Below are 15,077 nucleotides of genomic sequence, written 5' to 3'. Positions count from 1 at the left end.
CAAGGTTCAAGCGATTTTCCTGCCTCAGACTCCCAAGTAGCTGGGATTACAGGTGCACACAACTATGCCTGGCTAATTTTTGTATTTTTAGTAGAGGTGGGATTTCACCATGTTGGCCAGGCTGGTCTCGAACTCCTGACCTCAAGTGATCCACCCGCCTCGGCCTCACAAAATGTTGAGATTACAGGCGTGAGCCACCGCGCCTGGTTTGATTGTTTTTTTAAATGCAAATCAGACCTTGTCACTCTTTTGCTTGAAGCTCCTCAGTGGTTGCCTATGGCTGTCAAGGTCAGAGCCTCACCACTCCTGGGTTTCCTCCTGTGGTCCCTGGCCCTCGCCTCCTGCTCTATCCTTATTGTGAACCATGCCAAGCCCTTTCTCAACCCCACCTCTTGCTCCCTCTGTCTGCAACTACCTTCCCAGTCCTTTTTGTGCTGTTCATTCTCAAGTCACCTCCTCAGTGAGCCCTCCCTAGTTGCTCCCTTTCATCACCCTGCTTTCTTCCTTCCCATTATCTGGTTTCCCTGGAGGCTTTTGGAATGTGGGCTTCATGGCAAAGGCCTATCAGGGTCACAGCTGTGTTCAGGGCTCAGTAAGGATGCCTCGGTGCGCCTGACTGCGGAACGGGCTGGTTGGCTGAGGGTGCCACCTGGCGAGATTTGTTGTCACTTGCTCACTTGTCCTAGATGCTGTTTATAAAAATACTAACAGAACCAGGCACGGTGGCTTATGCCTGTAATCCTAGCATTTTGGAAGCCCGAGGCAGGCAAATCCCTTGAGCCCAGGTGTTTGAAACCAGCTTGGGCAACAGGGCAAAACCCTGTCTCTACTAAAAAAAACCAAAAAACAAAATTAGCCAGGCATGGTGGTGCGCATATAGTCCCAGCTACTTAGGAGGTTGAGTGGGAGGATCACCTGAGCCTGGGGAAGTTGAGGCCACAGTGAGCTATAATCGCATCACTGCGCTCCAGCCTGGGTAACAGAGTGAGACCCTGTCTCAAAAATAAATAAATAAATAAATAATAAACTAATAGTAGAAGGTGGTGTATGGCCTTGGAAAAGGCTGAGTTCGATGGCTAGGAAGCCTAGTTTTCCCCTCTCTTCCTCTTCCTCGCATTCATACCCTCCAGATCATGGGGCTGGACTGAAGGTCTCAGTTTCTCCTTACGTCCCATCAAGGAGGGTGATGCTGACAGCAGGCATCCTCTCCTGACTTCCCAGCAGTTTTGTGAAGATGTGGGGGAGAGGCCAGGCACGGTGACTCACACCTGTAATCCCAGCACTTTGGGAGACCGAGGTGGGTGGATCACCTGAGGTCAGGAGTTTAAGACCATCCTGGCCAACATGGTGAAACCTCATCTCTACCAAAAATACAAAAATTAGCTGGGCGTGGTGGCAAGTGCCTGTAACCCCAGCTACCGGGAGACAGACAGGAGAATCACTGAACCCAGGAGGCGGAGGTTGCAGTGAGCTGAGATCACACCATTGCACTCCAGCCTGGGCGACAAAGCAAGACTCTCTGTCTCAAAAAAGAAAAAGAAAAAGAAAGAAAGAGACAGAGATGTAGGGGAGAGAGAAATGAAGAATATCGGGGGGAAATGAAGAGCTTAAAAAATATAACTACAAAATCTTTTAGCCACAGGGGAAAAAAAAGCAAGGGCAACATAAATAATTTGAGATTTTTCTCCAGAGAAATAGCAAAAGTTCCACTCATCTCCATTTAGAAGTTTGTAATGGGGAGAAACGTACTCCATAAATCAAAGAGTAATTTATTTTCAAATTACATATGTCTGTAGAAACACATAAAATTTATAGAGAAAGATGAAGAGATCATAAAAAAAAAAAGCCCTTAATTTCTTTTCTTTTTTTTTTTTTTGAGACGGAGTTTCTCTTTGTTGCCCAGGCTGGAGTGCAGTGGCGTGATTTTGGCTCACTGCAACCTCTGCCTCCAGGGTTCAAGTGATTCTCATGCCTCAGCCTCCCAAGAAACTGCGACTACAGGCACGCCCCACCACTCCTGGCTAATTTTTTTTGTGTTTTTAGTAGAGACAGTGTTTCACTCTGTTGGCCAGGCTGGTCTTGAACTCCTGGCCTCAGGTGATCTGCCTATCTTGGCCTCTCAAAGTGCTGGAATTATAGACATGAGCCATGGCGCCTGGCCCCTTAATTTAGAGTAAAGGCAAGGACCTAAGTGATATTTTTTATGTGTTGCAAATATCTCCTCCTACTCTCAGCTTTCCATTTCCTTAATGGTGTCTTAAAAATTGTATTATTGAATATAAGATACATACAGTATGAAAATGAATAAATCATAATGTACAATGTGAATTTTTTTTTTTTTTTTTACAAATGAACGGTGTAACCAGCATCCAGATCAAGAAACGGAACATTAGGCCGGGCGCGGTGGCTCAAGCCTGTAATCCCAGCACTTTGGGAGGCCGAGACGGGCGGATCACGAGGTCAGGAGATCGAGACCATCCTGGCTAACACGGTGAAACCCCGTCTCTACTAAAAAATACAAAAAACTAGCCGGGCGAGGTGGCGGGCGCCTGTAGTCCCAGCTACTCAGGAGGCTGAGGCAGGAGAATGGCGTAAACCCGGGAGGCGGAGCTTGTAGTGAGCTGAGATCTGGCCACTGCACTCCAGCCTGGGCCACAGAGCGAGACTCCGTCTCAAAAAAAAAAAAAGAAACGGAACATTATAAGAACTCTAAAGCCCTGGAGACCCCTTCTGGTCACCACCTTCCAAGGGTACCATTATCCTGACTTGTATAAATGGAATCTGAGAGAATGCAAGTTTTCTTTTGCATATATGATGTATGTGGGATTCCGCATACTGTTTCATTCATTCATGAGTAGTGGTCATTCGTTCATGTTCGTTGCTTTATAGTATTTTAGTGTGCCCCAATTCATCCACTCTACTGTTGATGGACATTTGGATAATTCCCAGTTTGGGGGTATTATTAATGGTGCTGCTATGGAACATTCTCTCTCTCTAGCAATTTTACTGAACTGGTGCTGCTCCTTGTGGAGGAGGAGTGACCCACAGGCACTGTGCCCAGAGTCAGCCTGAACATTCTAGAACTTGCTTTTGATCAACACCTTGTATTAGTCAGGGACAGAACTAGAGGGACAGAGCTAATAGGATGTATGTATATATGAAAGGAAGTTTATTAAGGAGAACTGACTCACAAGATCACAAGGTAAAGTCCTATGATAGGCTCTCTGCAAGCTCAGGAGCAAGGAAGCCAGTAGTGGCTCAGTCTGAGTCTCAAAACCTCAAAAGTTGGGAAGCTGACAGTGCAGCCTTCAGTCTGTGGCCAAAGGCCCGAGAGGCCCTGGCAAACCACCAGTGTAAGTCCAAGAGTCCAAAAACCAAAGAACTTGGAGTCTGATGTTCCAGGCAGGAAGCATCGAGCACAGGAGAAAGATGAAGGCCTCAAGACTCAGCAAGTCTGCCCTTCCATCTTCTTCTGCCTGCTATTTCTAGCTGCACTGGCAGCCAATTGGATTGGTGCCCTCCCAGATTGGGGGTGGATCTGCCTCTCCCAGTCCACTGCCTCAAATGTTAATCTCTGGTACCACTGTAACAACAACAACAACAACAACAAAAACGCCCAGAAACAATACTTTGCATCCTTCAATCCAATCAGGTTGACACTTTTTTTTTTAGACAGAGTCTAAGAGGCTGGGGTGCAGTGGTGTGATCTTGGCTCACTGTAACCTTCACCTCCCTGGTTCAAGCAATTCTCCTGCCTCAGTCTCCTGAGTAGCTGGGACTACAGGTGCGCACCACCACACCTGGCTAATTTTTGTATTTTTAGTAGAGATGGGGTTTGCCATGTTGACCAATCTGGTCTTAAACTCCTGGCCTCAAGTGATCTGCCTGCCTTGGCCTTCTCCCAAAGTGCTGGGATTACAGGTGTGAGCCACCGCACCCGGCCACAATCAAGTTGACACTTAATATTAACTACCACACATGAACATATTTCTGTTGAGTATATACCTATGCTGGCCACAGGATATGTAAATATTCAGCTTCAGGAGATATTGGGAGAAATAGCAACACTTGATAGACATATATACATATATTTTTGTTGTTGTTCTTTTGTTGTTGTTGGTTTTCACATTTTTATTTGGAGCCATGGGAGGGGCCTCTTCTGTCAGTGGAGGTGCTCACATTTTCTTCAGCCACTCCAAGCTGGGGCCCTGGGGGCCCTGGAGGTGGCTGCGCATGTCCGCATGTTCCCATCATCGCAGATGGGCACTGGATAGTTGTAGGGTGTGGCCTCATTGATCATGATGGAGTACTTGGTGTAGGGGCTGAGTGGGGGCAGAATTACAGTGAGGCTCCTAATGATGAAGGAGACCACCCGCACTGGCTCCTTGGCCCAGGCATTCTTGAGGAAGGTGCCGAGTCTCACAACCATCTTGATCTCAGCTATATATATATATATATATATATATACATATTACAGTGGGAGTGTGTGTGTTTGTGTGTGATTAGAGATTTCATCTCACTATGTTGTTGCCCAAGCTGATCTTGAAGGGCTCAAGCAATCCTCCTACCTCATCCTCCCAAAGCACTGGGAATAGAGGCATGAGCCAACCTGCCCGGCCACATCCTGTATTAACTTGCATTTCCCTGATGACTAATGGAGCCAAGCATTTTTTCCTGTTGATTGGCCATGTGGATATCCTCTTCTACCATGTGCCAATTCTAGTCTTTTGCCCATTTTGTGAGTTTTTTTTTTTTTGCCTTTTTTTTCGTTGAATTGTCTGTTTGTCCTTTTCTTATTGAGTTTTTTGTTTGTTTGTTTGTTTTTGAGATGGAGTCTTGCTCTGTTGCCCACGCTGAAGTGCAGTGGTGTGATCTCAGCTCACTGCAACCTCTGCCTCCTGGGTTCAAGAGATTCTCCTACCTCAGACTCCTGAGTAGCTGGGATTACAGGGCCCCCCCACCATGCCTGCCTATTTTTTTTAAATTTTTAGTACAGACAGGGTTTCACCATATTGGTCAGGCTGGTCTCAGACTCCTGACCTCAGGTGATCCGCCCACCTTGGCCTCCCAAAGTGCTGGGATTATAGGTGTGAGCCACTGCATCTGGCCATCCCAGTCTTATTTCTTTAGGTGTCCTGCGCACTGGTTCATCAATGGTCTTTCAAAGCCAGGTCACGTTAACTGGGGCCAGTGTCCTTTAGGGCGGCAAGAATGCCACTTGCTTTGCAAGCAAGGCTGTGACTCAGCCCTCCTGCAATGAGGCAAGAGTAGAGGCAGGTCTAAAGGGATTATACCCAGGATTATACCTGTGCATCCCTGTGCCAGGGCCTTCTCCAGGCCCACTGCTCAGCCAGTGGCAGGGCTGCATCTGTTCAGTCAACGTGGAAGGGCCTCCGACCCCAAAAGAAGGAAAATCTGAAATCAACTGCTCAGTGGGAAGCTAATGGAAATCCACATTAGCATGGCCTGGGCCCAGCCACACTTCGTATCCTGTCCACTATCATCCTGTTAACTAAACATCCGGGCTTTGTATCCCCAGCTCTAAGGTGGCTGATGATGGATAGGTGCTCAGTAGATGTGGATTGCATGAATGAACTGTGGATGGGATTAGCCTGCTGCTCCCCAGAAGTAGCCCATCTACTAGGATTAGGAGATTGTTTATCCATGAGATTAAGGGGCTGAAGGTGCAGCCTAGACTGGTCAGGGGGCGTGGGTTCAAATCCCAGCGGGACACCCTGACCCTGTTGACACGGCAGTCACACTGCAAGGCCTTGGATGAATTAGTTTGTGCGTTTTGGCCTCAGTTTCCCTTCCAAAGTCCTCCGTTGTTTTGAGGGTAGAAATAGAACATGTGTGACAACAAGGAAATCTAGCCCAGGTAGATGCAAACGCTGCACACTGAGCCTTAAACGGGGATCAGGGAGCCACAGGGTTCCTCATTCACTCTTATTCTTTTATTTTTTATTTTATCTTATTTTGGTTTTAGAGACAAGGTCTCACTGTGTTGGCTAGGCTGATCTTGAACTCCTGGGCTCAAGGGATTCTCCCGCCATGACCTCCAAAAGTGCTGGGATTACAGATGTAAGCCACTGTGCCCAGTTCACTCGCATTCTTGGTCCTTCTGAAGAGAGGTGACACCATTTGAAGCTTCAGGGTTGACTTTTTCCCCCTCCTCAAAAATGATTTTCTTACAGGGCGCTCTGCTCTTTAGATAGTGCTGCAACCTCTGGGAGGCAGGAATCGAAACCACAAAGCCCTCTGGGGATCTGCCTGGAAATATCTCTCACTGCCTGAGGCCACACTCTAGGAAGTTCTAAATTCTCCTCCCACCTTTGATAAATTAAGAAGAAACCAGAGTGACGTGGCAAAGGTAGAGGAAGGAACGGTCCCATCTCTGCTGCAGTGTCTTCATTGACCATGCCTTCTTTCTGATTTTTCCTCTCTCAACTTTGTTTTCTCACTTTCCTGCTATTCTCCCAGGCCCCAGCTAGGGCCCTCTGCTGTCCCTAGGACTGGGCCCAGGTGGGGTCAGTGGTGTACTCACCTTGGATGCAAAATCTAAGAGGGCATCAAAGAATTCAGTAATCAAGATAAACAATATTTTAATTTAACATTTTTAAGTGAAAATTAGCACCAAAAAATCACAATGAGCAAAATATCAAAAAATATATATATTTTTTGAGACCGGGTCTCACTCTGTTGCCCAGGCTGGAGTACACTGGCACAATCACGGTTCAGTGCAACTTTGACCTCCCCAGGCTCAGGTGATCCTCCCACCTCAGCCTCCCGAGTAGCTGGGACTATAGGCGTGCGCCACCATGTCTGGATAATTGTTTTTGTATTTTTTGTAGAAGTGGGGTTTCACCATGTTGCCAAGGCTGGTCTTGAACTCCTGGGCTCAAGCAATCCCCACCTCAGCCTCCCAATGTGCTGAGATTACAGGTGTGAGCCACTGCGGCTGGCCCAAACTTTTTTTTTTTTTTTTTTTTTTTTTTGAGACAGAGTCTCGCTTTGTCTCCCAGGCTGGAGTGCAGTGGCGCGATCTCGGCTCACTGCAACCTCCACCTCTCAGGTTCAAGCGATCCTCCTGCCTCAGCCCCCTAGTAGATAGGATTACAGGTACACACTACCATGCCAGGCTAATTTTTGTATTTTTAGTAGAGACGGGGTTTTGCCATGTTGGCCAGGCTGGTCTCGAACTCCTGACCTCAGGTGATCCATCTGCCTCGGCCTCCCAAAGTGCTGGAAATACAGGTGTGAGCCACCGCACCTGGCCCCAGACTTTTAAATAAAGTCAGAATCAGTCTCTCTCTTTCTGTAACATTTGTTTTTGTGACGCCAAGTGTTACTTCTATTTGGACAATTCACAGATTTCTCTTTTAAGCCCTGACTTCCTCTCTTGAGTAAAAGTTGTGGGTCTGCAGCTGCCTTCTGAAGACCCACGGAGAGGTCCACTCGGGGAGGAGCTCATGCCTTCTGCCAAGAGCCAAAGGAGCTGAAGCCTTCAGCCAACATGGCCTTCAGCCATGTGAGTGAATCCTGCAGGTGGATCCTCGGGCCCCAGGTAAGCCTTCAGCTGACTGCAGCCCTGGCCGACATCTTCATGGCAACCTCATGGGAAACCCCGAGCCAGAACCACGCAGCTAAACTGTTTCTGGATTCTTCATCTATAGGAATGGTGAGACAATAAATGCTTGGTGTTTAAACCACCAAGTCAAGAGAATTTTTTACACAACAATCTCTCTCTGGAGAGGTTCTGGCGGACGTCTCCAAAGGGCTTCACAAGTGTCTTTCTCTTATATCATCTGATGATGGCCTCTTCCCCCGATAGCTACAGGTACCACCTATATGCTGTGCTGATGTTACCCAGGGCCATGGTTCATCCGACCCAAACATCTTCCCAGAGTTTCCAGCCATAACTTCTCCCAGATTTCCCACAGGCACCCCATCACTCAGACAGAACCTGATGTCTTCTCCCTTGAAATCTGGACCCCCTCCTGTTACAGGTTGGGAGTCTCCTCTGCCACATCTACTCGGTCCTTGGTCACCATAGACTCACCTCCTGGATTGCTAGTGGCTTTATCTCATTTGCTACTGCCATGATTCAGGTCCCACAATTTTTCTTCTGTGTGACCACAGAGGCCACACCTCCTGGCCTCCTTTCCTCCATTCCCCACAAGGCTGCTGAGTGAGCTTTTCAAACCATGACTGTCCCAGAAATCCCACTGTCTTCAGAATAAAGTGGAAACTGCTGATATGGTCCCCCACCCCCATACCTCTAATGACCACTAGGTTCAACCAAGACCTCCTTGGCTTGCTACACAGATACATATAAACCAAGCCATGGTGGGTCTGTGGGACTGGGCTCAACCAGACTGGAGGCTCCTCATGCTGGGACAACGCAAACAATTGGACCCCTGCTACCCTCTCCACGAGTGTCAGACCAGCCTCGGGCCTTTGCTCCATGGTCCTCAACTGAGGAGAGAATGTGAGCAACCTGTTTAAGGTGACCGTATATATGTTATCTATTTCGTGCCAATTTTTAGAAAAGGTGGCTCAGTAGCCAGGTGCAGTGGCTCACGCCTGTAATCCCAGCACTTTGGGAGGCCGAGGCGGATGGATCACGAGGTCAGGAGTTTGAGACAAGCCTGACCACTAAAAATACAAAAATTAGCTGGGCGCAGTGGCACGCGCCTGTAATCCCAGCTACTCAGGAGGCTGAGGCTGGAGAATCACTTGAACCTGGGAGGCAGAGGCTGCAGTGAGCCGAGATTGGGCCACTGCACTCTAGCCTGGCAACAGAGTGAGATTCCATCTCAAAAAAAAAAAAAAAAAAAGAAAAAAGAAAAGGTGGCTTGGTTCACTCCAGTGAGAGCTGACATCCCTACGGCCTCCAGAAGGTCCCCAGACTGCCTTACAGAGGTCATCCCATCCACCTAGCTGGAGCCTTCCTTTTTCACGGACTCTACCGGTGTTTTGGTAAAGTTTGGGCTTCTGCATACAGTCTCCCAATCTGCATCCCTCAGAGGGTTCTCCAGGCTCTGGGTACAGGTGGGCGCTCCTTTGTTTAGGGGAGCCTTCCTCAAGACAGAGGGAAGGGGCCACCTAGCCCTGAGGTCACTACCCCCAGGATTGAGAAGGGATTTGGGTGATGTCCAAGGTGGCCTCTTGTGCTCACAGCCCCCATGGACCTCCCAGTGGATAAGGCCTCAATGCATATGCTCCTGTCCATTGCAATCAGCACGTGGCTGAAATTCACAATGGGAGAGCTGCCCAATGGGAGTCTGTCCAAGAACAAGTGTTCATCATGACGGCTCCCAGCTCTACTTTCTCTACAGTAATAGATGATGGCTTAGGTTGGTCCCCTTTGAAGAACTGACTGTAGAGCAAACAAATATTTGGGGGGAACATAAAATACTTTAAAATTATAATTCATATTCCCAGAATGATTCCATAATAAGAAAGAAGCTTTGGATGTTTTAATATTATTTGTGAAAGTAACAACCCAAATGTCACAGCCAAGAGGAGACAAGACAACTACATGTAATGTAGTGTGATGAGTGGGATCCTGGAACAAAAAGTGGACATTAGGTAAAAACTAAAACAATCGGGTAAAGTGTGGATTTTGTGTCAATATTGCTTCAATGATTATAACAAAGGTACCATACTAATGTAAATGTTAATAATAGAGTAAACTTATGTGGGATATATGGGAACTATCTGTACCATCTTTGCAATTTTTCTATCAATATGAAATTATTCTAAAATAAAAACTTTGTTTAAAAAACAGCAACAGAAGGGGTAAACTATAAAGATATGATATTTCAGAATGTGAGACCAAGGGCAGAGAAAAACAAAGGAAAGGTGAAATGTAGAGATTCTATCAGTTCTAGATCTAGAGAACAGAGATCACAGAGAGGAGATGAAGAGGGTTGGTAGGATGAGATAGTATTAAAAGAAGACAGAAAAGGCAGAGATTTCCCACAGTTAAAGAACTTCAGGCCAGGTGCGGTGGCTCATGCCTTCAATCCCAGCACTTTGGGACGCCGAGGCGGGCGAATCACAAGGTCAGGAGTTCGAGAGCAGCCGGGCCAACATGGCGAAACCCCGTCTCTACCAAAATACAAAACTTAGCTGGGCATGGTGGCAGGCGCCTCTAATCCCAGCTACTTGGAAGGCTGAGGCAGGAGAATTGCTTGAACCCAGAAGGCAGAGGTTGCAGTGAGCTGAGCTCACGCCACTGCACTCCAGTCTGGGTGACAGAGTGAGAATCTATCTCAAAAAAAAAAAAAAAAAAAAAAAAAACTAAAGATGAAGATGAAAAGGGCTCATAGATCTTGTAGTAAGAGAGGCATCCTTAAATAATATGCAAAAAGAAAAAGATTAAAACATTTGACTTCAACAAAGTATTTTACTATAAATTTGAAAAGAAATCATAAAAAGGGGAACATCTCAGTCATAATCCGGAAGTACATATTCACCATGCATATAATCAAGAAAGAATCTGTATCCAGAGTATATGAAGAGTTGCTGCTAAGGAAAAGACAACCCACACAATAGAAATACAGGCAGAGGAAATATAAATGCCACATAAACATTGGAAAAGCTATTCAATTTCACTGATTATCAGGGGAATGCAAAATAAGTAAATACACAGGACACAGTGATGCCTGCCCTGTGTACCAGCTACTCAGAAGGCTAAGACAGGAGGATCATTTGAGTACAGGAGTTCAAGGCTACACTGAACTATGATCAAGCCTGTGAATAGCCCCTGCACTTCAGCCTGGACAACATAGCAAGACCCCAACTCTAAAGCTACATAAAAAAATTTAAAAATAGCCGGGCGCGGTGGCTCAAGCCTGTAATGCACTTTGGGGGAGCGCCGAGACGGGCTTGGATCACCGACGGCAGGATATCGCAGACCATCTGGCCTAACACCGTGAGAAACCCCGTCTCTATCTAAAAAATACAAAAAACTAGCTGGGCGATGGTGGCGGCGCCTTAGTCCAGCCTACCTCGAGGCTGAGGCAGGAGAATGCATAAACCTGGGAGGCAGAGCTTGCAAGTGAGCTGAAAATCGGGCCCACTGCACTCCAGCCTGGGTGATAGAGCGGAGATCCGTCTTCAAAAAAAAAAAAAAAAAAAAAAAAAAAAAAAAAAAAAAAAATTATAAAATAAAGACAATGTCATGCGATTTCCTCCCACCCTTACCTTCCACTAGATTAGCAAGTCTGTAGAGCTTAATTATGATAGGGTGAGGGTCAGGCAAGGTAGCTCAAGTCTGTAATCCCAGCACTCTGGGATGCCCACGTGGGAGAGATTACTTGAGCTCAGGAGTTCAAGACCAGTCTGGGCAACATAGCAAGACTGTACTAAAAATAAAAACAACTAGCTGGGCATGGTGGTGCACGCCTATAGTCCCAGTTACTCAGGAGGCTGTGGTGAGAGGGTCACTTGAGCCCAGGAAGTTAAGGCTGCAGTGAGCCATGTTCATGCTATGGCACTCCAGCCTAGTGACAGAGTAAGATCCTGTGGGGAAAAAAAAAAAAATAGGGTAAGGACATGCGGAGATAGGCTCTCTCATACAAATGAATGGGTCTATATATTGGTGGAAACTTCTTGGAGGGCAATTTGTCAGAATCTGATAACACTGTAAAATATGTACATCCTTCTCCCTAGTTCTCATTATCTAACTTAGAGAAATACCCACCCACAGGTGCACAAACAGGAATGCTTGAGAATTTTCATTGCAGCATTGTTTGTAACATGGAAAAAATCTAAAAGCCCATCGGGGAAGTCTTCTAATTTTTAAAACAATTTAAGCAGAGTCTCACTGTGTTCCCCAGGCTGGTCTTGAACTCCTGGGCTCAAGCCAAAGGAATGCTTCTACACTTTGACATACTATTCAGCAGTGAAAAGAATGTAATAGAACTTGGTGGGCCACCATGAAAATATCTCTAAGACATCTGTTAAGTGAGAAAAGCAAGTTGCATGGAGTTATGTGCAGTTTGACTCCAGTTATGTGAAAGAGAAAAGAATGCAAAATATACATTTTATATGTATATATAAGTATAAATTAATAGAAAAAATGTCTCAAAGGATACATACCAGAATGATGGCAATGATTAATTACCCTGCAAGAGTTTTCAGAGGCTGGGCATGATGGCTCACACCTATAATCTTAGCACTTTGGGAGGCGGAGACAGGAGGATCACTTGAGCCCAGGAGTTTGAGACCAGCCTGGGCAACATGGAGAGACCACATCTCTACAAAAATAAATTAGCAAGGTGTGGTGGTGGACACCTGTTGTCCCAGCTACTCAGGAAGCTGATGTGGGACGTTTGCTTGAGCTCAGGAGTTTGAGGTTGCAGTGAGCTGTGATGACACCACTGCACTCCATCCTGGGTGACAGAGCGAGACCCTATCTCCAAAAAAAAAAAAAAAAGGAAGAAAAAAATGTAAAAAAACGAGTTTGCAGGGAGGCAGGGAAGATGAAGGCATATTAGAATATGGAAGTTTTGTTTTATCAAGATTGTTTATTTTATTTATATATTTATTTATTCAATTATGGAGACAGAGTCTCCCAGGCTGGAGTACAAGTGGCACGATCTTGGCTCACTGCAACCTTCACCTCCTTTCAGCCTCCCGAGTAAGGGTGTTACAGGCATGCGCCACCATGTCCAGCTAATTCTTGTATTTTTAGTAGAAACGGGGTTTTACCATGTTGGCCAGGCTGGACTCTAACTCCTGACCTCAGGTGATCTACCCGCCTCGGCCTCCCAAAGTGCTGGGATTACAGGTATGAGCCACCGTGCTCGGCCTTATCAGGATTGTTTACATCTTCTTCAGTGAAATTTATTTGCTTAATCTAAAAATTATATAATAATGTTATTAATTGGTGTTTTCAGCATTTAAAATCAATTTGTAAACAAAGGACTGAACAGAATGTAAAGGTTGTCAGACCTGAGCATGCATAGGTAAGGATGTACCTGGTAGAGGTGGTAGATGAGGGGTATCTCATTGTCTGGCTTTACCTGGTGAAACACTGAGACATTCCCTAAAGCTTGGGGAGCACAAAATAGAGGCTTTAGTGTATTGTTTAAATTTGCACCATTGCACTCCAACCTGGGCAACAGAGCAAGACTCAGTCTCAAAATAGTAATAATAATAATAATAATAAATAAAAATAAAAAGTGTCCCACGCAGGGGCTCACGCCTGTAATCCCAACACTTTGGGAGGCCGAGGTGGGTGGATCACCTGAGACCAGGAGTTCGAGACCATCCTGGCCAACATGGTGAAAAACCATCTCTACTAAAAATACAAAAAATTAGCCGGGCGTGGTGACACGTGCGTGTAGTCCCAGCTACTCAGAAGGCTGAGGCAGGAGAATCACTTGAACCCAGGAGGGGGAGGTTGCAGTGAGCTGAGATCGCACCACTGTACTCCAGCCTGGGCGACAGAGTGAGATTTCATCTCAAAAAAAAGAAAAAAGAAAAGAAAAGAAAGCAAAGAAAAGAAGAGGCAGAAGTGTTGTGTGGATTGTTTTGGAGGTAAACCCTCAGAACTGACTGTTGGAGTGGAGAAAGGTGGAGTGGAGGTTAGTGCTTAGTGCTTTTCACTGGAGACCCTTCTGTGCTATTTGATTTTGTACTAAGATATGTCTTTACATACACCACACACACACACACACACACACACACACATACTCACACACCCCTACCCACCCAAAAGGTTCTTTGGAAAACTCATCAGCTCCCACCAGGAACCTCTCAGGGCTCCAAAACCAAGAGGCAGGCCAAATGCTGACGGGATAGCTTAGGGCTGCATTGCAGAGGAAGCAAAAAGTGTTTCTAGGAGGTGTCAGGGCCGCTTGGTGGCTGGAGTGTCACATTCCCTAATGAACGTGCAGGAAGGGGGTCAAACACGCCAGCAGCTTCTCACCAGTGTGGATGGCAAAAGCTCGTTTCCTCTCCATGACGGCTGCAGGGCTTAGCTGTTGATAAAATGCTGAAGGTTCCAAGAAAAGGATCTGCCCCAGCGTGACAGGGCTTATCCCAGGGATTCCCAAATGACTCCATATTCATTATTCTGAATTTTGTTTATTTGACCCACCTTTCCAATTATCTGTCAGAATGTGCAAATCCTCCCTCCCTGCTTATCAGCCACACTCTGGAGATTAGGGAACAGGGTAATGACCCTCATTATCAATACCACAGCCCCCACGGATCCTCTTCCCTGGGCTGGTGAGAACGCTCCCTCTGCTTCATGGACTCACTAACCACAGCCTAGAAGACATGATACCATCCGAGTCTTTAATATTTTCCATCTAGAAGAGGGTGATCCTAAAGAAAGGCCAAGGGAATCCTGTGAGGTCAGGAGAACTGTATCTCCGAGGGAAGGGAGGTGGTTGAAGATGTGTCCCCAGATGAAATCAGGGCATAGGGGAACAATGTTACTGCATACACAGTGTTATCACACACCTGGGCTTTGACAAGCTTAGACTGTCCTGGAAGTGCATACAAGATACAGCACTGCTTTGGGGAAGCTGACCAGGGGTTAGGTGTCAGAATAGGAGAGACACTTCTCACCGTCTTCACTGTATTTTTTTTTTCTTTTTTCTTTTCTTTCTTTCTTTTTTTTTTTTTTTTTTTTTTTTTGAGACAAGGTCTCGCTCTGTCATCCAGCCTAGAGTGCAGTGGTACGATCTTGGCTCACTGCAATCTCTGTCTCCTGGGCTCAAAGTATGTTCCTGCCTCAGCCTCCTGAGTTGCTGGGATGTGCCACAGGTGCATGCCACTACACATGGCTAATTTTAAATTTTTTTGTAGAGATGGGGTCTCAGTATGTTGCCCAGGCTGGTCTCAAACTCCTGGACTCAAGCAATCCTCCAGACTCAGTCTCCCAAAGGTCTGGGATTACAGGCATTGAGCGATCACACCCAGTCTGTTTTTTCAACTTTAAAGTTGTGTTTGTTGGTTACCAGTTTCCTTAAAGAATACTGGCCTTAATCTGGACTAAAATCTCATGTCTCACATTTTCCATTTTAAATTTTTTTTTTTTTTTTTTTTTTTTTTTT

At 46.1% G+C, this 15,077-nt stretch overlaps 1 pseudogene; it reads right to left on the bottom strand.

Annotated features, from left to right (window-relative positions):
- Positions 1–4,175: 4,175 nt before the first annotated feature.
- LOC108538739 (NADH dehydrogenase [ubiquinone] 1 alpha subcomplex subunit 3 pseudogene) lies at positions 4,176–4,429 on the bottom strand (annotated as a pseudogene).
- Between the last annotated feature and the right edge of the window lie 10,648 nt (positions 4,430–15,077).

This window comes from Rhinopithecus bieti, unplaced genomic scaffold (genome assembly GCF_001698545.2).
Source record: "Rhinopithecus bieti isolate Rb0 unplaced genomic scaffold, ASM169854v2 scaffold_15336, whole genome shotgun sequence".
Taxonomy (NCBI): Eukaryota; Metazoa; Chordata; class Mammalia; order Primates; family Cercopithecidae; genus Rhinopithecus; species Rhinopithecus bieti.
The sequence above is the reverse complement of the archived record's forward strand: the minus strand, read 5'-3'. Positions and strand labels throughout refer to the sequence as shown.